The 24,916-nt window shown below is 42.9% G+C and overlaps 1 protein-coding gene and 1 long non-coding RNA gene across 4 annotated transcripts in view; one reads left to right on the top strand and one right to left on the bottom strand.

Moving 5' to 3' along the window:
• Positions 1–916, top strand: part of LOC143378601 (uncharacterized) — a 180,601-nt gene extending 179,685 nt beyond the window's left edge. Inside the window, exon 4 of the long non-coding RNA XR_013088349.1 lies at positions 521–916. This is a non-coding gene — a long non-coding RNA (uncharacterized LOC143378601). The remainder of the gene's footprint in view (positions 1–520) is intronic.
• The window catches only part of LOC143372224 (protein cortex), a 243,072-nt gene that overhangs the window by 201,721 nt on the left and 16,435 nt on the right, over positions 1–24,916 (bottom strand). The gene's annotated exons all lie outside the window — the stretch shown is intronic.

Genomic DNA, 24,916 nt, shown 5'->3' with positions numbered 1-24,916 from the left:
GTAGGCAACCAGCTCCGGTGTGAATCCAGTGACTCGGATTCTTTGTTAAATATAACGTTTACACTGCGAACACTAAATTTGCGTAATGGTGACAAAGGGGATAAGAATTCCTCGGTTATCCCCCACCCTTTCAGATCTGAATATAATATCGCAGCTCGTGGTAACGTACGGATCATCGTTCTGCGTACAATAAGGCACAAATTTCGAATTCGAGGGGAACCCGCGGCCAACTTGGATTAAACCGCGAAGTTGATATCCTCGTAAAGCTGAGATCCCTCCCCAGTTGCTCTCGCAGCAGAACTCGTGGGCTTTACGCAATTTACGATGCTGAAGGGAGAATCACGAAACGACCTTGCCGTTTAAACGGCCAGGGCAATAGAGTCTAGTACGTATTACGTATCGCGGCTGGCGATAGGAGATTTTCTATACGGACCCCCTGGTGGCGCGTCCTGACGATAAACAATAAGGCAATCTAACGGTAAGCAGCGAATCCTGGAAAGTGTATTATGAACTTTTGCAGGCGCAGGTGCCCGTGGTAGGCAGGTGCGAGCCTGACCTAGCCCAGCGGGGAGGCCCGAGAATCGAGTAGAGCCGGTGGAAAGAGAAATGGCGAATGGAAGGAACGAGAGGCTGCCCCGAGCGCTGGAGAACAACTGTGCCTCGGTGAGCGATCGTATATAAGTACCTCTACATCGGAAGCTTTCACCCTCCAGCAGAGACAAGTAAGACCTTCGTATCACGATTGTAACACACCATTTTTCGCAATCGCTCGTGTTCGACGAATTAGGGCTACTTTATGCTCAGCGTCTGCCTCGAGGAAGGCTAAATGGATCACTTCCGATCGGGTGAGATACCGCGAGATGTACTCTAGTTTTGGGCATTGGTATTGTGCAGAATATTCCACGGCTGTGGAATACTGGAGCATCTCTAAGAAATTCGAATTAAGGTACGTGAAGATTCAGTGGCATAGGATGGTCTGTAGAGTTCTTCTTATTTTGGAGGCGAAATGTAGGAGGAAGTTTGGTAACATGAGATTCAAGGGCAATGAGACGCGCGTTAACACTAGAATTAACAGCGTTGGATGTACTACCTAGTTCTACCACACCCGTCAATTTGACGGATATTCGAAAAATGTCATTTTTACATGTAGTTTGGTTTTATCAAAATTATATATGGAAAAAACAGAATTTAATGTATTGAATTATTTATTTACAAGGTAATTGAATTGATAAGATATACCAAATCTAGATTTCAATTGTGATTTCATATTATCACGCAATAATGTCACTTGTTTCGATATTTCGGAAGGAAGTATGGTGAGATTGCATCGTATATTCAAATATATTGCACCATTTTACAGTATAAGAACAAGAATACACTTTTCAATAACAAATGGAGATCCATTTTTTGTGATAAATAACGACGAATCTTTGTGTAAATGAATAGAAAAATATTCGTCTATATTTTTTAGTCTTAAACTCATTTTATAACTCATTTCAATGGCCCGTCAGAATGACGAGTTTTGGTATACTTAGGTATACATTAGACAGATAATAATTAAAACGTTTGAAATCTTATTAAAAAGTCATCATAAATTCTTACATTTATACCAGCACGGTGGTAATAATTGAGGCATTTGATGGGAAGAGGACACATACGGCAAAATGCCATTTAAAGAAAATTAATTTCAAAGTTTTAATTATAGTATAACTTAAGGGGGGAGACCACTGTAATGGTCTGAAAAGTAAGGGTGTTTTCGGGAATTTTTTTCAACCGAACAAAGCAAGTAAATCAATGTATTGCTTAGTATAGTTAATATGTACATATCGCAGGGTAAGAAACAATTTTTTTCAATCAAATTCATAAATCCGTTTCCTATATACTCTTCGTCAAAATTTGCGCTGCGGCAAAATCGTGCTTGTCGCGTTGACAGTGCCCAGGCCATATGGTTAATCCGAATTCAAAAGGACAAAAATATTTAGAAACTAGAAGCCTACCTGTATTACGTGACGATAAAAAAAGTGAAAATCACAAAAAAAATACAAAATGGCGGACCAGTAAAAAAATCATGTTTTGGGGGTGCAAATTTAGGGAAATGTTGATAAAAAATATAAGGAGCTTATTAATTAAAAAAAAAATTGATCCTCAGGTAATAGAGATGGGTTTTTCGTACAATAAATGCCCTTGCTCTCTGTAGACTGTCAACGCGGTTGAAAAATGTCATTCTGAGTAAAACGCGTTCAATGCGCGCTTGACACCGCTTTGTAAATATTTCGCAGTTTTGCGAATTTCTTCGTAAAATTTGGAGAGAGCATTTTTCAAACGTACGTCTTTCAGAAAATGTAAAAAATCGATTTTTCCGATTTTTTACAGTGGTCCCCCCTTAATAAAAAGTAACGCCATTAAACCCAATTTTTTTAAAAGATATAGTAGCGTGTCCTTCAAACGTTCTGAAAACAGAAATCACGATTTGAAGACGATATGTGTCTTTATTTATAAGTTTCAAACAAGTGGTATAAGCCTATGTGCCCTTTTTCCATCAAATGCCTCAGTTTTAAAGAAAAATATCCGAAACCCATCAATTTGACGGGCTTGGCGGTTCTGCTATTAAATTTATAATCAAGTATTTTGACTAACCTAGGTGTTTCTTCGTCACACATTATCTACCCTCCGCAAGCATCCTATCTCACACAAGAAAGCCCAGTAATCTGAGCGTGAGCGAGTTTCTGAGGCATTAGAGACGGATGCCAGGTCATGGCGGTTAATGATAAACCGCCATTGAAGTTCGATACGTACTCTAGAAGCTCGTAACTGAATCACAACGCAGAGACTATGAAACAATCGTAAAACAATATTCTGCTACGCATCGTGACCACTCCATTGTAGGATTGCAGCGAACGAGTGACGTTGTTCAACATTCCAAACATACCAGTCGCTGGTTAATATTTACAAACTCATTACACGGCTATGACGAGTCGAATAACTTCGGAAGCAGTATTTCGCTGCCCCGAGTCTCAAATGCAATGCGAAACTTAAACGTTCTCGTTTAAGCGAGGTGCGCGCGCAAAATAGCCCGCCATTTCATTTGTTCTCCGCCTGATACGTACCATTTGCCGCGATTAATAAACTTTTATTACTCGCACAGAGGACGTTAAGTGTTTTCACCGGTCTTGTTATCAGTGCGAGTATGAAGAAGCGAATAAAAGGATAACGGTTGATACATCGGCAAACCGACCCACTTAAAAACTCGATGCACGCCTTTTCGAACGATCGGTACTCTAATTACAAATAAACCATCAGGTTCATTACGATCAGAGAGGCTTAGAGAGGCTAACAGAAAATTAATTACACCTTGTAAATCACGGTTTATATCCGCGAATGAGATGAAGATCCTTTTATAAATAGCTGAAAATATTTTCACGAGGGGATTGGCATTTCATGGAATCCAACAAATGGGAATTAGCAATAACTGGAAATTTGATGAAAATCGTGCCTCAGTTCGGAACCATTAAGGCCGTAGCGCATTTTGGCGAAGCGCGGCAAAGCGGAGCGAAGAAATTAATAACAATTAAGGGGTTATATCTAGTCAGGCGGCTGAAAAGAGGCGAATATTTGTGAATTTTTTTTGAAGAAGCGGAAGCGTATATTTTTACAGAACTTTTTGCGCTTAAAAGAGCAACATTTAAGGAACATTTGGTAATTTTTTCGCAGAAAAATATTTAAGTTTATAATAAAATAACAAGCGACATCCAAGAAGCATTTTTAAAAATTTGGTTTTGCGGTGAGCATTGCCATTCGGAACCAGATTACCTAAAATCAAAAAACAAAAAAGATTTCGTAAGTATATTAATGTATCCTCAGGTTGACGGAGAGAATTTTCCGAAATATTAATTTAAAACAAAATGGCAGCTATTTAAATTTGAAATCCTGATTTTTTCGCGTGATTTTTGCTTATAATAAACTTTTCTCTTCGCTTCGCCGCGCTTCGCCAAAATGCGCGACGGCCTTTAATGATGATTCCAGCGATAGAAACCTGAGTTTAGCGATTGGCAGGCAACAAGCAATTATCAGCCTGGAAGTTTGGCAATAAATAGCCGAAGGAGTGTACGCGGTTCTAATTTTGCCATAAATTTCCAATCAATAACGTCGTTAGAATTCAACCATGTTTCTATACTCTCTCTCTCTTCTCGCGACGTTGCTGCGTAAATTGAGTCGCAGATGAGTCACTGGTTCCAGTATGGAGTATTCTATCGTTGCAAAGGTAGCGCGCACGTGGTCAGCGAGAGTGCACCAGCGATTTCGTGCAAAGTCCATTCACCGGCCATTAGAAGAATACTGCATGACCTTTCCGAATGCTCGGAGGCAAAGAATGGTCGAATGATCTACGGAGGAGTAGCCATGGGGTTGCTTACAGATATTCTCACGCAACGACTGGTATAAACGTCACTTCGGAAACAATACAACTTTGCCGCGGTATTATTTCATTCCATTTCTGTAATGCCGCAAGTCTGGTTATGCTGAAAGTGGAACGCTGAAGATCTTTCCACGATTTTCCAGTATGGAGTTACGAATAAATGAAACTGAAGAGTCGCTGTAGGAAACACTGTAAGTGCCAAAAATAAAGAATACAATTTTATCGGAAAATGTTCTGCGTGCCAATAGTAATATTATAGTATAGAATTTTAATACAATTTCTCTTTTCAAATAAGTCACCGATAGTGCTAAAAGATGGTACCCAATGCCACTGCTGTAGAAAAGAATGTAAGAGCCAATTACAGTGCTTGCAAATATAAATAAATGGCACACTCAGTTTTCTTTAAACCTAAGAGGTGGCCGCATAAAGGGTTTTCTACAATTATAATTCTTTTTTTCCTTCAATTTCGAGTATATTAATGCAAAAAGTAGAAAATTTTGTGATGTATTTGGATTATGATATACGTAAGAATATTTAGAAATCCGAACAAATCAAATTTCGTAAATAATTTAAAGCCAGGGAAATTTTCTCTGTCTCCAGAAAACTTTGATTTTTGGCACTTACAGTGTTTTCGACAAGGACTTTTCAATTGTTGCAGAAATGGAGATTGGATATGGAGATAGTCAAACTGAATCTGAATATGGCAAAACTCACTGAAACATGTTTCCCTGTACTAAGTCAAAATTATACAGGATTTTTCTTCTTTACAGGAGATTTCCATCTTAACCCTTCGTGGTCACACCTTCTTATAATTACAAGTTGGTCACACGGGGTTCACTGCACCCCAGCGTCATTTTTTGAGTTACCACTTTCGTACTTTTGAATCTTTTAACTTTTCAGTGATAATTGTACGTCCGTAATACTTATACAATCATGGTCTAATAGTCTTTTTCTAGAAATGTAAATTTTGATATGATAAAGTTTGTAGTTAAAAATAAGCAATTTTCCACGGTTGTGGGAAAAAAGTGACTTTAATTTTTTTATATTATTTTTCTTGCTATAAATCCCCTTTAGAAGTCGTAAAGACACGATACTTGAACTCGAAAATTATTCTTGGGGTACAACACCCCGCGTGGCCACGAAGGGTTAATCAAATTAACCTTAAAGAACTGTTAGATATATAATGTAAGTTGAATCTATTCAACGATAAATTCTTGAAAACGTCAAACTTGTCCTTTTTCACACGGAAGAAACTGAAACGACTCATACATTTGGGTAAACAAACTTTCAACCCCAACATAATTAAATATTACCAACGCAACATTTTATGAGTCTATAAAATTACGTTTTGCTAAAAAAATCGCAAGCTTTCTTTACAAACACCAGTCGTGCTTAACAATCTTCAAGTAGGCACCTGCTGCCTCAATTATTTTCACTTAGCTATCTCTATAAAATCACTCACAAACTGTAACAATTTCGAGGAGTCCAACACTACTTAGCCAATTTTAACCACCGCAGAATCCATCGAAACAAGTTACATATAAAACCGCCTCGTTTCAGAGGAATATTCCGCGATGGAAGGACGCGGCGGAACAGAAAACACCGGAAACCGAATCGATACGTCGTGTTTCTCCTCTGCCGCGCCATATTCCGATTATATTCCATTATATGGCGGCTCTATGAAGTGGCATGTTGCCGGTCCTTAACATACCAGCTATTTCTCGGCAACGTCACGGCCACGGCACGGCCACCATTGTTTCACGGGCATAATAGAGCGTCGTCTGGAGCCGATGCGCATCCTGCACGTATCCTGCAGGCTCGGTAATGAGTCCATGCGAGAGTCCACGTTGCCTCCTGACACCGACAACCTCGTACCTTCACGGCGACTCTTCCGAGATCCTTATCTCGGTGTGTCTGACATTTGACATGCGGCGTGTCGCCTTTCCGACTCGCCCTCCTCGCGCGGAGCCGCGTTTCGTTGCCATTTTTACCAGCGGACTCGCATTCAGGGGTACACTGTGCCTGGAGAGAGCTTCACTTTTACCTCGGATGCAAGTGATATTTTTTGCACAGGGAGGAATAAATTGCAGTGGATGGGTTTGTTGTAGTGATTTCGCGGTGGTCTATTCTGGGGTGGCTTTCTTAGGTGCGATACCTAGGAAGATTGTATCTCGGTACATATCTATTTAGTATGACATGGATTTATTTATTTCCCTTGTTGGTTAAACGGCCCAAATTTCGTCCCCTCGCATTTCTCGATTCCTATGGTTGCATTTTCAGTGTCATCTGGGGGTAAATCTTGCATTAGTATACGCCAGTATTCTGACAGACTTGCAAGTAACGGGTTGGGTGTTTGTGCGTTTGCGAAGGAGAAGAAGATTTTCGAGCACGATGAATTTTTACAGAATTCAGTATGATAGCAGGTTACTCGTAGAAGTGAAAGGTTCAAAGAAAATTCGTGCCAAGTGCCAGCTCATTCGAACATCTTATACACCCTCCGCAGGGTCAGATACAAGTGGGAGACGAAATTTGGGCCCTTTACCCTAGCAGTTTTACCCACCTTTTTTGCAGGAAAATGACGCAAATTTGCTTTCGTGGAGTATTATGTTTTTTATTTCTTCTGAACATAGTATTTTATTGCACTGAATATTCGCGTTAAAATATATAAATTCTTTGTTAAATTAAGAGATGCCTTGTTTCGCTCATCCCGCCACTTCACATTCATGGCAGAGAAAACTTTCTCAGTAAGTGCTGAGGTGACAAGAACAGACAGAAGATCAGGAATTACTTTAAGGTGATCATGGGTTGCGTACGTTTGGCACTACGTAGGGGAGGTCGGGGCTAGTTGATACGCTCTTCAGTTTCCAATTTTTTAAACTTTTGTTTGCATTAATTACTTAATAACAAATATGCCAAAATATACTTTGGTCCTTCCTCTTTAATATATAGCAAGCGAAAACTTGAGAAAATACATACAAACTGAATGAAAAAATGTTATTTGGACGATCAATTTGGATGTATCAAAACTATTTACTGTTTCTCCATATAAACGAAAACAGTTAAAAAAACGATTGTTAACGTCAAGAATTGAACATCACACTTCACATATCTCGCTCAAATGGAGCTACATACATACGGTGTGGAGATAATTCGTCTGTATCAACTAGCCCCGGTCTCCCCTACAATAATATTGCCTTACGTTTGACGTAATATCATTTCGTGAAATAAAGTATTTTCGCATACTTTACTGTTATTCAAAAGTGCAGAGTACATTTACGTATAATAACGTAAGACACTTTATTTTAAAGTACGGATGGCAACCCTAGTTTTAAGACGCATTGAATTAGCGAGCAAAATTGAGAATTCGAGGAATAACTATGATTGGAGTTGGAACTCGGTGTAGTTTGAATTATTATGACTGACATTGTACGTATGTGTTCTTCTTTAATTTTAGAACTCTGTGCGTCAGCACTTATTATGCTTCGGATGGAGTACCTAATAATGCTTCTGAGAAACAGAAGATTACGAAACTTTTTTCAGCATGTTTTATAGCAGTTTTTTCATTAGCAATAAAACCATTTCATGTAACTCGCTCAGTTTCATAAAACGTCTCGTGCCGAGTATATCCTCTGAATGCGACCTCCACGGAATGTGAACACGGCTTTGCTGCATTTAGCGAGCGATCGCACGCACCTCAGATCCGCGGCTAATTTATAGGGGAGCTTGTTTTACTACTAAATGCTATTTGCACCTTTCCTGGTATCGTTCGTTGTGCTGTGCGATCCGAATGAAAAATCCCGTGGAATGATCTATCACTGTCATGTCCCGAGTAAAGTTCACACTCATTACGGATAGTAGGAGCGTACAGACATGAACACGCTTTGATCCAGACCCATTAAGTCAACAAGATCAATGACTACAATGTAGTTCTTTGAAAGTCGCATGTTTGTCTTTCATCGATTTATCAATTCCGCCAGGAATTTCCTTTCTGCCTTGGAAAAGAAAGGACTAATCAGATCATGCAAATGAACATGACACGTTTTCCACAGTATCGCATACTTTTGCGCACGTGGTCCTGTGTTTCCTGATAATTCTCCAAACACTTTAGCAACAACCTTTTCGCTGAATAAAAGTGTTACTTTAATGCTCGTTTCTTTTTACAAGAAACCTTCAACGGGATGCAAGGAAGTTGATTTCAAGCAAAATCTTTATATTATAAGTAAACGGGTGTCAGAAATTAATTAACAACGAAACGCTTTCGACTTAAATAAATCGAAGACGGGCATCAGGAACGCGCCAGTGAAATCTTTTGGTTGGAACCGATATATACCACACGGCAGTTGACCGGTAGGTCGAGTCAGGCCGGCCAACAATATTGCATTATTATTTATTAATTCGGAGCATACGAGATGTGTATCTCTTACGATGCGGTGCTGCACAACCCAAGATCACGACTTTCTTATCTCCTCGGGCAGCCAGCGACTCTCAATCTGAACGAAAGACTTTCTATGTCGAAACAGCCTGTTCAGCTGGGCTCGAACGAATCAATTCCAAACTTCAAAGTACGAGCATTCAGAGCTGAATAAACCTGGGGAGAGTAAACTCAAGAAAATTAGAATCGATTCCCCAAAGTTTAGGACTCCTAAAATTGAAACCCAGGTCCACTTTCAAACTTTATCTTTCACCATCCAATCACAGCGTTATGTATCTCGTGCCCCATCACATTTACTCTATATTTTTAAAATTGATATGAAATTTCTAGACCCAATATATTATTATCAGAGGCATATGTGATCGCTAACGAATCAAAAAGACTAAACAATTTAATTATATATCTTCCGAATGAAAGTGGTGATCCGATCCATGAACATTATTCTGTCCCAAGCTATCAATTATTGCGGATATCCAAATTGCTCAAAGTTCCCACCGTCGGCACAGAATTCGTAAGCAGCAGTACGCGCTTTGTTTCATTTCCCGTCCAAGAGCGACCAGAAATAGAATCGGTACAAGCGCTCCGGAGTAGCCAAGTTACACCACCGGGGGTACCACTGGATACCATAGGCAGTGTCCACCTACGAGTACCTCGGGGCAGTGCAATCTAGTGGCATCGGTCTGACCTCTCAGTACCAGCGGCTACCGTTCTGTGATTACCATGATAATTCGTTGGCTCGCCCATACTCACTACCAATGCCCCCTGGCAGGCCAGATAATATGCAATACCGTCCGATAGAGCAGATTCCGTATTCTTAACGACGACCCATGAGCATATCCGAACCCCATTGTTTCCCAGTTGACTCGACTTCGCCGAAAGCGCGTGTATATCGCGTATATCGCCGGCGAAAAACCGCTCGACATGTTCCTGGAACGGACTTTCCAGGCTGCTGAATATGTACGAAGAAAGCTGGACCCTTTACGGGGGAAGTTGACGTTAAGTTGATTCTGCAGATTCTTTTAGTCGAAACTATTACCTGGTCAGTTATTAGAAAGTTCCACCTATATTAATCTGAGAATATAACACATTTTCCAGAAGAAGAGACATTGAAAGATGAGGAATTGTATTAGAATTATTTGCTGTTGTCAAGATCGTGTTTGTTGACGAATACTGTGCATGTTTCAAAGGAAGAATAACTTGATCAGAATTATTGGGCGAAGTTTGCGCCACGTTTTTGGATGAGAAACAATATCAGTGCGTTCTTTGGAGAACTGGTTGGAGGAACCTGAATTTAAATCTCGAAAATTCTCTTCAGAAGTGGATAGCATTGTTCTGCTCGGTATGTTCACAAATTCTTCTTTACTGTTTTCGTTCAACGTCGGATGAAATGGTATAACTAATGATTTCGTATCGAGACACGTTCCCCGTGTTGCTCGTCAAATCGCCAGCCTACAGCAAGTAAGAACATTTACGCTTCAAGTTCGAAGCCGGTGATTCAGCGTGGCATTCATTGCATCCGAGCAAAGCGAAATTAATTTATCTAATTCGCCGAGGCAGCCCTTTCTTCCCACATTAAATAATAGCTCAGGGCAAACTCGTCGACGCCAATCTTCTCTCGCAGTCTTTATTAAGTAACAATTCATCAAATCAGCGTATTCCCGATACGAGCATCAATCCATCCAGTTACGACACAGCCGTTACTAACGCACGAATAAAAGATCGCATCGGCCTTTATCAGGCGTATCCCTGGTTTACGATAAATTCTGCGCCGCGACTCACCGTCCAAACGCTATGGCGGCTAGCAACGCTTGCGCTTTTCAAACCCCCCGACACGCTACTTTCCCACCATTTCTCTTCCTTCGTTCTATTCTCTGCGGCGATTACGAAAGTACAATGCGAAGTCTATGAAGGGATTTTTTGGGCTCACGAGCGTGTATTTTTCCACACCATTGGAAACTTAATGGGAACCGAATGGCACTCTCGTCCTGAAGACCACTTGGGAACATCATCAGAATTCGACAGTTTATAACTTTGATTAACTAGGACATTCTATTTAATTTGTATTAAAGTGGAAGGATCTGATGAAAGGATTGGACTCATTACAGGAACACAGTAGTGAGGACCACACTTGGGGACCTGATCTTGGAGAGTACCATTTACCTATCACTAGAGTGTACTTCAGGTACCTGAAGGGAGAATTGCGCCTTGTTGGGCCGAAAAATAGGCAATTCTTTGTGAATATTTTGTACAAAAGCGGTGCAATAAATTAACTTGAGGTTTTGCAGGTTCTGTTATTGTATCTTGAGCTATTGTTCTGAATTTTTGTGTGTCAGAGAAAAAAAAAGATGGCAGATACAGAGTGCTGACTGAGAGCGTTGAACAAGAATCGGGTGGTTCTGGCGTTGACGGAGAGTACCTACTGTAAGGGTTATCTGAAACACAAAGAGGAAAAGAGATTCTTAATTTATATTAATGAGGCTATCTGTGGTAGTAGATTTATTGCCGCATCTGATACCGTTCCTATTTAATTATTTAATTTAAAGAAATTTTACCGATTTTTAGGGCAAAACCTTTTTCAGACTCAAATCAAGGCGCTTCATCTTCTTCAAAAGGCTGCCATTTTAACATTTTTTTTTATTTATCTTGACGCATCTACTACCACAGATAACCACATTCATATAGAGTAAGAATCTCTTTTCCTTTTTGCGTTTCTGATAACCTTTACAGTACTTTCCGTCAACGCCAGGGCCACCCAATTATTATTTCAACGCTCTCTCTCTGTATCTACCATGTTCATTTTTTCACTGTCACACAAAAATTCAGAACAATAGTTCAAGACACAATAAAACAGCCTGCCAAACCTCAAATTAATTTGTCGAACCGTTTCTGTACCAAAAATTCGCAAAGAATTGCCTATTTTTCGGCCCAGCAAGGCGCAATCCCCCTTAATGAAGACCTTCTACTAACAATCAGGTACAAGTTTCCTACAGACTAGTATCTTAATTACGAAGTTTAGGACTTTCATAGAGCCTCCGCACCTGATATTCAAACTAAACATGGTACCATTCTATGCCTGCAGTCAAGGACTTTCCAACGGTGTGCAGGAATCGTGACACACTGCTTGCTGCAAAATCCCTTTGCAGACTTACATCGTCCTTAGTATGAGACTCAGGAGTCGCTGATGGGAAACGAACGTAGCTGGTTACTGAAATTCGGCGGTGAAGCATTGGAGGCGCGGGTGACGTCTACCTGACGGTAGCTGGACAACCATCACGATAATAGACGATACATATGTATGCGAGCTTCGGGATTCATAAGCGAGCAGGCCAGCCAGCAGACCGGTGCTACTTGGGGCCCATGTCAGGCCCGTTCTCTACGCTCGTCCTTATGCAGAGCAGGGACGATTTCCTCGTGTCTGAATGGCTTGAATAATATACGTTTGAAGTTAATGGTCTCCATTCAAGGCGCCTCCCATGCCTCCATATACCTATATACGAGGCACGCTGCTCACCGACGTGCCGGTCCCACGTCCTCTGCGGTTCTCATGTGTCACTCAGGATCGCCGCGTATGTAACTTAAACTGGGCCCCCGTGTGCTGTGCCCCCGGTGCACTCCGCGGCAATAAAATAGGGAACTAGAAAGCTTTCGATATTCATTCAGATTCGTGCAATGGTCAGGCTCCTGTCACTGAGGCCCCCGAATATCAGCATTCGTGAAAGTCACTGTGCAATAGTCATGAAAGGAAGGAAAACCTGGTGCTGGCATTTGTCAAGAAAATACTTTGTGTGCTGCATATATAGGCGTGATAAATTGATGGGATATTAGAGGGCTTTGAAATTAGTTTGCGATTAAAAATGAACATGTTACGTGCTTTGAGCATTTATAGATTTTTAGATCTTGGTGGGATAGCTACGTCATACCACTGTCAAATATTTTTACAGTAAAGGAAATAATTTTTTCAGAAGAAACGCCAGTGGTCTACTTGGTAATTTTTAGGGAGGCAAAATACTAAAAGCTTGCGCACTGCTTGAGTTCCCAGAAACGTGAAAAATATTCAGGTGCCCTATCGTACTACCGTGGAACGTATCGTTCGTGTTGCAACGTTTCGAGCGCACGCTACCGATCCACGGTCGCGGGTTTTCTTGCATCGCGGTAACCGATTTCGTCCGCTCGGATGGACCTTGCTTTTTGTTGGCTTTACGTGATCCTGCCTCTGAATGGCAACGAAGAGGCGATATTTTTGCCGGTGTCTTTCGTAATGGAGTGGTTTCAGATTTTATCGGGGAGCCCTGGGACGTGTTTGGTGGTGCGCATTGGCATTTATTAGGTCTGCCTGGCGGAGAATCGGCGTCTGGTACCGCGATTAAAAAAAAAAAAACGTGTCCAATGGCTTTAATAAAATGCAAACTGAGCTCGATTGTTCGCGCATCTCCCACGATTACAGTGTGATGCTTCCTTCAAAATCCTGCCACACAGCGCGGCATTCAGTTCCCACTCGACTAAAACTACTAAATTCCGTAATAAACCTCCAACAGGATCGACTCTCTTCCTCTAAGCTCTTCAACTTCACCTCCTTCGCCTGCTTCACACCCCGACAATTTCCAACATCCCACTCCAAAGGGACCCACCTACTTCAAATTTGTAGCACCATTCGACAGCTTAAGCCCGCCATCTTCCACCCTCCGTCTTAATCCAGCCAAAAGCAAAGCCCACGGTGACGCCTCGAGACACAGCTTGCTAATCCCATCGAGTACCCGAAGGCAGCGCGACATATACCGATGGAAGCAACCGGTGTTAATAAAATTCCTCTCGCGTCGCCGTGTAGTCCCAAAGTGGTTACACGTCGGCCGAGGCTCGGACGTCCCTACACCGAGCCTGTCACAAATAGACTCATAACTCTCCCCAGGTATCCGTTGCGCAGCCTCGTCCACGGTGCACCTCTTTATCCATCAATTTATCCAGTCGTAAAGGGGACGCGGAGCTCCGCTCGTTTCGCGCGCTTCCCGCGGCCAGAACGACGCCTCGGACGCGATCCAGAAAACCGTAAGTAGAAGGCGCGTTTGCATAATCGCGCGGCCCCGTCGGCCGAGCGGCACTCCGCACTCTTTACGCCGCGATTTATCCTGGCGGCCCCGTGATACCCGTGTCGCCCAGGAAAGTGTCGCTCAGGACGACTCCCGGCGCACATAACTTACTCGCGCTAGGACGCTTTCGCGCGCGGCTTTCGCGTGTGTCTAGCCAGACACACCAGCGACTTAGGTGCCCGCGCCAACTTTTACGTCCGACTCAGCCAGACTTCTCTCGCGACCTCGCGATCTCGACCGTGAGAAAGGGCACGAGCGGGCTGCTCTGGCAGAGACACCACCGCGAGAGGAGACCTGCTCCGCTGTTATAATTGTATCGGCGTGCCAAAGGCATTTTCACTTCGGCCGGGAAGCAAGCGGCGTCACGTGTGCGCGCGGTAGAATGTAGATGGATGGACGCGGAGCGCGAGGACGAGCGGAACTGCGAGTGAAAAAAAAAATGGGCGAGGCGCGGGGGAATCGCTGGGGGACACTGGTGCTTCTTGCCAGCTTCGAGATGCTGGAGGAATTACTTGTCCCGCTTTTGTAACGAGGAGGGGTCACGGCGACGGCGGGTCCGCCGTCTTCGAGCGGCTTTTCTTCGGGGAATTCGAGAGGACGGCTGAGGGACTCGCGTTCGATCGTTGGTGCTTAAGTATGGTGATTTTTCTGCAATTCTTTTCTGACGAACTAAACTACTTCGCGAGAGAGATTTACAGTGCGGACGCATTGCAGTCTGTGTAAGTAATACTTTGCTGACAATGGGAACGCAGAGAACCGCTAAAGCACAATGAAACGAATTGAATATGTGCAACGACGCACGGAACATCACGTTAATCAAATTGCGATGCCCGGAGGTGCACGGCAATTCATTCCGTGATGTCCTTTCTTCGGGCAACGCCGAATAAGGATGGCCTGGAATGGCTGAGGGCAGAACGCAAGCGTGCATTCCCTGAATTCTGAGGACTCATTGCTGTTCGCATCGCAAACTCGGAAATCGAGGCTCGCCCGCTGGGCACGGAAGCTTAACATAATTTCCGAGGCACTGATATCCACGTAGAAATACTGGTGTAATAACACGGGGAACAGAACGTCGACCACTATCGCGTAGAAACGTGCGTGAAATGGTACTAAAAAAAGATCGTGACTAGGGTTACATCTGCTTACGCGATATTCCTATTTATGAGAACCCAGCATTAAACGTAATGGCCACTGGACAGCGAGATTGGCTCCTCGGGTATTATAACGATTGAAAATTGCCTCGGTATGGTAATTGGACGCGAGGGTAGAACAAGCGGCGCAGCAAAAATCATTTCATTTAAGAAAAGCCAGCGATTACGCGAACGAGGGCAGCCTGCGTCGAGGATTGACGGATGCCACCGTTAGCATACGAGATGCGTTAAATCACTCAGGACATCCCCGTGCGTATCGTCCGGCCTCGAAGATGGCCTATCATTCACCATTGCTCTCGTCCAACCGTGGCATCACGAAAACGAACAGCTTTTCTAATTACCCCCTGTCCAGGTTTCCACAGATCACCGGGTAGATAACCGGAGAGGATCGGTTTCCAGCTGGTAGCACGGCAACGAAAGAAACTAAATTGCACTTCGTTAAACCGCCTGCTTAACAATTTCGATCAGGCGAGCCGTTTTTCCCGCGTGTTCCCTTTCTTATCCGTGGCATTACATTGAAACATTATGTCGCCGCGGACCTTGGGACCGGGCCCCGTAAAAACCGGCTCGACCCATTCGATGCTGAATCATTTCGTCACTAACGGAGCCACCTATCGAAAAGTTGCCTCCGCAGCGTTCGATCGAGACCGGAATAGTAGCGAGAGAAGAATCGAGGTCCGCGAGAGTAATGTTTACATCGTGGCTGAAATTCGCAATAGTCGAATGGCATGTTTTATGCTGGATGGGTCCGTTTTGTTAATTGGACTTTCGAGTTGATATTTCTTGTAATTAAAAGTCGAAGTCACTGACTTAAATTTTTCTCAACCAGTAGATACTATCGGTAGTATAGTTTTCATAATATGAACTTGAAGATTGAGAATATGTTTATATCATTTTTATTCCTCGCGTTAATCCATCTGAAATAACGAACACTTTCTGATTAATTAAAAGATGATCGTATTAGACTTCGTGTTAGAAAATTAGGATTCATTCAAGCGAAGATTCATCTCTCTGCAATAAATAGAAGGAATTCTGTATAAATGTAGCTCCACCCAGCGTACGACTGAAAATGTAAAGTCCGAGTTGACTTAGGATGCAAATCGTCCCAACAAAATCTTTACCCCCGTTCGCTGCGACAAAGGAATCGAAAGGGTAAGGTCTGATCAAAGCAAACGAACAACTTCGCACCCGATAAATGGACCAACGGTCCCCAGCAAAGACTCATCTCCTAATATTTTCCCAAAGCGGAATAAAAAGGGGGTTAAGAGGATCGTGTATGACACCTGGCCGAAAGAACGCCCGATCCGGTCGGTCCAGTTTCAAAGCACAAAGATAACAAGGCATCGCATTCATGCCCATACAGCGCAGACTTCGCCGCGGTGGAAAAAAGAAAAAAAATAAAGACACCTCCGTCGATCCTCGTCGATGCGCCCCGGCACCCCCTGCCATCGTATCTGGTAGCGTGGCAACGGGAGAGCAAGAGGGGCAGGGAATGAAAAAAGTCCGCCATGATAACCCGTGACTCACCCCGAACCCAAGGGAGGGATTCTCACACAAGCACGGGCACGAGGGGGGTAGGAAAGAGGATCAGGGGAAGCGGAAGGAGAAGGCATGACGGTCGAAGAGAAGCCACCCTTCCCGGCATTCGCACGGAATCCATGCGAAATTACACGACCCCACTCCGAGACGGAATAAACCCGACAAAGGGTGGCTTTTCTGCCCGCCTCCCTCGAAGCTCCGACCCTTGCTGCGACGCTAGGGGGGTAGCGAAAGACGATGCTGACTGGCCGTCGGGCCAGCAACCCTGAGCAGCGACCCACTCCCGGATAGGTCGAAACTAGCCGAGGGTTTCGGCGAAGGGTGTGGTCGGGGGCAGTGAAATTTATGCTAATCACCGTGGCGTTTAAAGCCCTCGAAAAGCGCCCCGGTTAAAAAGAAGAAGGGTTCTCCCGCGTGCGTAGCCTCCTCTCCCGCCAGCTCCATCGATTTTTCTCCCTTCTATGAACATCGCGGGATGTATCGGCGGCGAAGATGTGTGCGTGTTCGAACAGCCGTGTGGGTTGAGAGAAACGAAAGAGGAGACCAATACAGACCCGTCCCCGAAACCCATACAGGGGCCGCGCCGCACCGTCCGTACACACAGGACCCCCCTCATACACAGGCGCGGTGAACGCGGTGCGTGAAAGCGAGAGGGATGTGCGTGCGGGGCAAAAATATTGCGTGCGTGGCCCGGCAGTGTGGGACCGACGAAAAACTCGGCCGGGCAAGCGACGAAAAACGCGACGCGCGACCGACCGTCTTCCGCGGCGGCTCCGACGACGGCCGCGGCCGGGCGGCTTGTCGACTTTCGGCCAGAAACTGGTCCTTCTTATTCGCGGACCCGCGCCGGCCTGCTTCCCGGCCCGGCCGCGGTATTCCTTGGTGTTGGTGCATAACGGAGGAGGATCGCGAAATAGGACTTTGACGTTTTGTCGCCTTTGTTGAAGAGAGCTGGACGACGATCTGGACACGCTGCGCATTCGCACCTGCGTCTTCGCCGCGGCCAACGGGAACGCATGTGTCGATACGTGCCGGATGCACGTGCTGCACCGATGCTGATGAGGAGTGAGTAACTACGAACGGGTGTCGCTCCACATTTTTCGGGCACCTCACGCCGGAGGGTCGGCTTTCCGGCATCGTGGACCGGGGCGATCGCATGCCGCGTCCATCTACGATCATCCGGTCGCGGATACACGCAACGGGATGCTTCTGGAAATCTCAGCTCCGCGGTTGGGATTCTCGTACGCGGGGCTTGCACTCGCTGGTTGACTCGTGTAGATTGGCGGTACGCAGTGAAAATGAATCGAGCTTCGAGATGTTTCCTGAGGTGTCCTGTCACGCGTGTGCTGCACCCTCCGTTGGTTTCGTGGTGATTAGGCTTCGGTGCTCATGCATGCGTTTGTGAATCCAACGACTGATTGTTTCTCGATTGCTTCCGTTGCCGTTGTGGTGATTGGTGGAATTTCAGCTCTTTACCGTGGGGTGGATACTTTATGCTTCGGGGGTGGATCGTGTGTTTCGATTTTTGCCAGTGAGTTGCTAATTTGGCAACGAGAGCTCTCGAAAATCTTGTAATCTGGTTGGTGACTTCGGTATTTGTTTCGGAATTGGCCTCCCGTAGTCAATGGGCGAGGGTTATGGACGGAATGGCTAGTATTGTAATCTATGATTACTATAGACTAACGGCTCAAGCATAATATTTGCCATTATAACACAATTTTACAAGCACACTGCGCTCAGGGTGAAGTTACTCGAAGCGTGTCTGCGTGAACCATTTCATTGATCATCAGGACCGTAAGCTTATTCAAAATGGCGTGCACCCCCACTGTGTCGTGTAAGTGGCGTTCTTCAGTGCACAGTGTGATACACTTCGCAGAAGACTTCATTGCAATGAAAGCAATCGAAGCTGCAATAATGAAGGAACGCTCCGATATTTGTTTAAACGAATAATTTTTGCAATTTCCCCAGATGAAGTCATCATCATTGTGTTTTATTAATCAGCCAATAAACATTTCATTATCCATTGTTGGTGAAACCGCGGAACAGATACAAGAAAATCGAGAAGAATGCTAAATATAGGGTAGCTTAGAAATAGGTGACCAAATTGCAGGAGAATATGCCACCAACTTTCGAACTAAATATTAATCTGAAAACACTTTCCACCAACATCTAAACGCAACTATTTAACATGCATATCATTCTAAATTTCCTCCGTGAACATTAACGATACTTGAAAAATTTAAACTCTCATATCACCAGCGTTGCCATACAGCAGGGTAGACCGGGGGCGGTAGTAACACTTTGACTTTGGAATACGATTACACAAGAACTATTACAGTTACAATAAATGTTTTTATACGAAAATGTCGCTTACTTATCTGACATTATTGAGGCACAACAGTTTCACTGTATGTCAAGTAATATCCAGGTTATTAATAAAAAATTAGAAGCGGAGAAAGTGTTGCAACCGTCGCTGACCCCGAGTCGGTTGTAACACTGCATAGAATCGATAGTGCAACAAATTTAACTTTACAAAATTAAAATATTTATTGATTTTAATTATAATAATAAATGGAAAAGTATACTTTATAACCAATTATGCGGTGTCGTAACTGTGGCAGAAATAGAAAACGATTTAAGTGGTGTATTCTTCATGTGGCCAATCCTTGCATTCAGTACATTGCGCCCATTTTTCATTTGGTCTGCTTGTGCTGTGCTGTATGATTCCAAGCAATCAAGACAATATTATTAATCTTCTTTGTGACTATTCGGTTCTGTCGCGGTACAATCTCCCTCGACCAGGCTTTTGAACTTAAATGATAAATTTTTATTAACGAGAGACTTAAAAGTCACAAGTAACGATCAGTATTACTTTAAAATTAGCCAGATTAAATATTAAAAAAAAAAACACGTACTTTCAAAGGGAGTATTTATATTACAATTTTAAATCAGTAAGGAAAAGTTACTTTATGGTATCGAAAAGTTATCTTCTTCACTATACACGTCTATTGTGTATTTATACTGCTAGGACATGGATGTGTGTATTCCAAATGTCATTCTTCATCATAGATCCAAAATTTGTGTTAATATCTATCATATGTTTTGAGATATTTATCTTGTCAGGCCGGGAATCCACCGGGAAGCTAAGCTAAGCTAAGCTAAGCTAAACTATGTTATGCGATGCTATGTTTTAACGTAGCTTTTAGTGTAAACGGTTCCATAAGAATGTATTGAAGCTAATTTTTTTAAAACGTAGCATGGCATGGCATAGCATAGCATAGCATAGCATAGCATAGCATAGCATAGCATAGCATAGAATAGCATAGCATAGCATAGCATAGCATAGCATAGCATAGCATATCATAGCATATCATAGCATATCATAGCATAGCATAGCATAGCATAGCATAGCATAGCATAGCATAGCATAGCATAGCATAGCATAGCATAGCATAGCATAGCATAGCATAGCATAGCATAGCATAGCATAGCATAGCATAGCATAGCATAGCATAGCATAGCATAGCATAGCATAGCATAGCATAGCATAGCATAGCATAGCATAGCATAGCATAGCATAGCATAGCATAGCATAGCATAGCATAGCATAGCTAGCATAGCATAGCACAGCACAGCATAGCATAGCATAGCATAGAATAGCATAGCATAGCATAGCATAGCATAGCATAGCATAGCATAGCATAGCATAGCATAGCATAGCATAGCATAGCATAGCGTAGCATAGCGTAGCATAGCATAGCATAGCATCGCATACCTTAGCTTCCCGGTGGATTCCCGGCTTAAACAATCGCCCTCGGTCTACCCTACCAATCTCACAGAACTTTATTGCGACAAAAGAGGTGTTCATAACTCGAAAACGTAGCGTTGCAAATCTATATTTACGCGACCTTCTTTTGTTCTTGGCGCGAGGAGGATACGCGCCTGAGGTTTCACCACCTATTCCTGAGGCAGCCTGTATAGGAACGGGTTTAAATACAATATCAAGCGTAGAAACAGTTCGCGTGGCGGTGTGAAACGACGTTCGAGGACAAGGACGAGGCTCGGGGACGAGGACGAAGACGAGGGCGAAAAGAACGAAAGACGCACGGGCCGTCTACGCGTACGCGTAGGCGCATAGCACGCGTGCAAATAGTCGCACGCATAATGCACGCCGCCTGTGTGGGCCAGCCGACCTGGCATGCCTCGCATTTACAATTCAATTTATATATCGCCGGCAAGATGGTGGCCGCGAATAAATCCTCGCCCCAGCGATAGATCCAGGCGCATTTCCCTGCATGGCGTCGCGCGCGACCCCGCGTTCGCTCTAGCTTTTCTAAAATGGCAGGCGTTCGAAGGGATGTTCCCTGCTGGAGGCAATGCTCGAAACGCGCCAGAGGGCGAGGGCTACACGTTTCTGTTCGCAGTTTTTTCTTAGTGAGGGTGGTCCATGAAGGGGGCGAAAAATTCAGGAGCATTTAGCTGTGACGTGTAAATTTGTTCACGAAGTACTATTACATTCACGTATCTGGATTATATTAAGTAGACAACAGTTGAGTGTGGAGACTTAAGGTGACGCAGATAGATGTAGAAGCGACGTAGCCGTTTTCAGAATTAATTGGAGGGCCGAGATTCATAGTGCACTCGCATGAAGTTTCTCGTAAAATAATATTTTGCGTTTACTCTTATAAAAAAACTCTGCATATGTATCGCAGCTATGGACAAATATCTAAAGGCTCAAAATATTACCATAATAAATATGTATTACTTTCTTTACTACTCGGCTTCGCCCGAAATTTAGATTCTGATTTTATAAAAAAAATTTGAATTTATTTTTTTATGAAAATAGTCACATTCACCTGGATTAGCTAGGCGTAATGAGCTGGGACACATGTCGTGACCTCAGTGTTTACCGTTCGAAAGATTTAGGCGACAGACAAACACACAAACACTTTCGCAAACGCTTTTTATATTAAAATAAATAATTGAAATTTTTTAAAAATGTTACCTTTTTTTATTTTTTCACTTGTCAGCATAACGCATGGACAGCATTCAATCAGCATCAGCATGTTCGTTATATTAATTTATACTGTTCATGCGTCGTGCTGATAAGAGCTGCGAGACTCATTGTTAGTCGGACTTACACCAGTATGTGTCGAAACGCTTTGCTCTTGTTAGTTAAGTGCTAAGAAGAAATGTTCTTACTTGTCAGTCAAGAATGAGATTATAACTTAATTCACTATAAAAGTAATCAGATGGAGCTTTTAAGACTTAAAACTGTTATTAACTCAAATTATCAAAATTTGGACTTACACAACTATGATTCTCAGCCCTACAATTATTATTCTTTTGTGTTACTGATGTGGACTAACTTGGGAGTGACTCACAGTGGTGGATAGGCATAGAATGTAAGAGCGGGGAGGAGCGAAGAGATTTAAAGCAAATTTGTGAATTAGTTTAGTGTCAATGAGTTTCCAAACTATTGTGGACTTTCTGTGATCCTATTAGGGTTGATTTCCAGAACTAGGAACCTCAATTTGACATCCTTTCCTCAATTTTGATGAGCCCCACATTCTTCAACATGTGGAGTTCAAGTTTGGTGTATGTAAAGACAGTGTACCAAGATACGAGCGAATGGAAGAATTTTAATTACAGTAAAATGGAAGATTTAAAACGAGAATGAAAGTTAAACAACCACCACTAAATTAGAAACAGACTAGTCTTACTCATTGCCAGTAGGTACTTTCGAAACTGAGACTAACAAGGAGAGTATTTTAGGTGTCCGCCTCCGATCATTTTGATTTTTGGATACGTTATAGAGGACCGAAAAATAAGAAATACGTGTTTTTTTATTTTTCCCCGTTTTCATATTTGGAGGGTGAAAACTGCGTTCAAAGTTAGGGTTGAAAAATCATTTTTGTGGAATATCTCGAGAACTATTAGAGATAGGGGAATAGTGTCAATGGACGAATTTTGTGTCTTTGAATGCGAAATATGACTGACTCACCAGATTTTCAAAAATCCACAAAAATGATTTTTCAACCCTAACTTTGAACGCAGTTTTCACCCCCCAAATATGAAAACAGGGAAAAATAAAAAAACACGTATTTCTTATTTTTCAGTCCTCTATAACATATCCAAAAATCAAAATGATCGGAGGCGGACACCTAAAATACTCTCCTTGTAAGTACCTATGTATTATGAATATCGTTCTGGCAACGGAAATATGATTGACGATGTTAATCTACCACGAACTAGGTTAACCTGGAGTAAAACGTTATTTGACCAGAGTTGACTACCTTGCAATTTCGATGTTAGCGAGCATGTAGTTACGGGAGAAAAATTACTTCCAGGATCGGAGCAATTAATTTATAGCATCGTGCAGAATCCGACGAAAGTTACACAATGTTGATTGCAGTTACTCACACAGAGCCGCGAGAAGTGTCTTAAAATGTTGACGATATTAACGTAAATTATGATTGCAGCCTTATAATGAGCCTCATTTCCTCGATACACTTGTGATTTATACTTCTCTAAGTAACCCTCTCCATTCCTCAATTATCGCAATAAATTCCGATCCTCCGTTACTCTTACCATAGGTATAAATATACTTAGAATAAACATGCGTAATTGCAACGTGCAAAACCAGGCTCCAATATATCTTTGAGAAATGTACACCAACCAGAGATTCAACTTCTTTCTACCCACAAGAAATTTTCATACGACTCTCGTTTCATTTTTCAAGTTTCATTTTAACCCTCCAAATTACTCGAATTGTTCCAACTTCAGTTACTCAAACTATCGAAGCTTCCAAAAAATTTATATTTTTCACTGAAATTTCGAGCTTCCTGTATATGCTGGGTCTTCAAATGACATTGTAACCTACACAGAGGCGATCGCAGAGGAACATTTGCACCTCGCATCTCGCACCTATAGCGATTGTATTACGTGCAGGGATGAGCGATCGGTCGAATGGTTCCGCGATCGTAGAAACGTTTCACGGATCCGTTTTCTCACGCAGATAAAATCTGGAGGCGCGATGCTCTCGCGGCATACGAAGGATGGGCAATCGGGCACGTACACCGTGTCGCAATTATTGCCTGAAATAAGTTAATTAATAATTGATTCGCAGCCTTCGTGCCTTCGACTCGCGACTGGAATGATCACCGGCTAATGATACCCTGCCTAGACGAAAGGCGGTAGCAGTAGAACCCGCTGCTTGGAATTTTAATCGCGCCAATTGCTCGCAGAAAAGTGCGGAATATATCTGGTATATCGAGTTTATTACATCCATCTCTCGGCAAGAAAAGCAAAAGGTGGCGGTCCTTCGAGAAGAACGACCTACGTTTCTTAAAAGGAAAGGAAGGAAGAGGAAAAGCGCCTGAATCCTTCCGTCGTATATTATATCCCGAAGAATGCAATAATGTCGCGGGGTAACTGCTTGTAAGCTTGCCTTTAATATTTCGGGAACGGTTAAGCGCCGTTTAATCTCTCGATTCGCCAATTAAGCCGACTATTTGCAACATTCGAACGTGCCACGGTAATATCCGTGGCGGACCTTTGTAATCTGCACAGCAACGTGGAACGGTAATGGCGCCATATACACGGAATTACAACTCGTTTATTCGCGGAATGAACAGTAATATACGACCACCGACGGGCATTATGTATTAATATCTAATGTACGAAACTTCCCGGCGACGTAAATTATTTGCCCAGTCATTCTTTATCGCGACCGGCTATTATTTATCCGGAGCCATTCTTTATCGCGACGAGAAATTATACCGCGTTACATATTAATTTTCTTAGAACTTTACGAAACCTTCCTCACCTATCGATATCCCGCATCTAGCCGAATACTTTCCCCCTATTACAGACTTCAAATATATTTCATCGATTACATTGTTGATCTCCTTTATAATTAAGCTTCCACCAATACATATATACGCCTTAAGTATACGTTCTCTCTGGAATAAACAAGCGCTTTAAGCAGTTTCTCCTTTCGGAATTTTACTCAGCGACGCGTATAAAATTGCCACCTATCCCGTTTTCGGAAATTCTGCTTTCAGTTTTTTAGCTATCTAAGATCACCAAGCGAATGGGATAAATTCGTCGCGTTCTGTACTGTATTTTTTGAAGGCATTCGAAGGTCGCTTAAAAGTTTTCACACGGGAAGTATCGCCTCGAGGATAAGTCCTGCGTTGATAGATTATAGAACTGGAAGGCAATTTATGAAAACTTGACTGTAACCGTTTCACAGTTGCCTCAGAAATTAAAGGTATCTAATTTTACAATCTAC

The sequence above is a fragment of the Andrena cerasifolii genome, chromosome 1, assembly GCF_050908995.1.
Source record: "Andrena cerasifolii isolate SP2316 chromosome 1, iyAndCera1_principal, whole genome shotgun sequence".
In the NCBI taxonomy this organism is placed as follows: domain Eukaryota; kingdom Metazoa; phylum Arthropoda; class Insecta; order Hymenoptera; family Andrenidae; genus Andrena; species Andrena cerasifolii.
The sequence above is the reverse complement of the archived record's forward strand: the minus strand, read 5'-3'. Positions and strand labels throughout refer to the sequence as shown.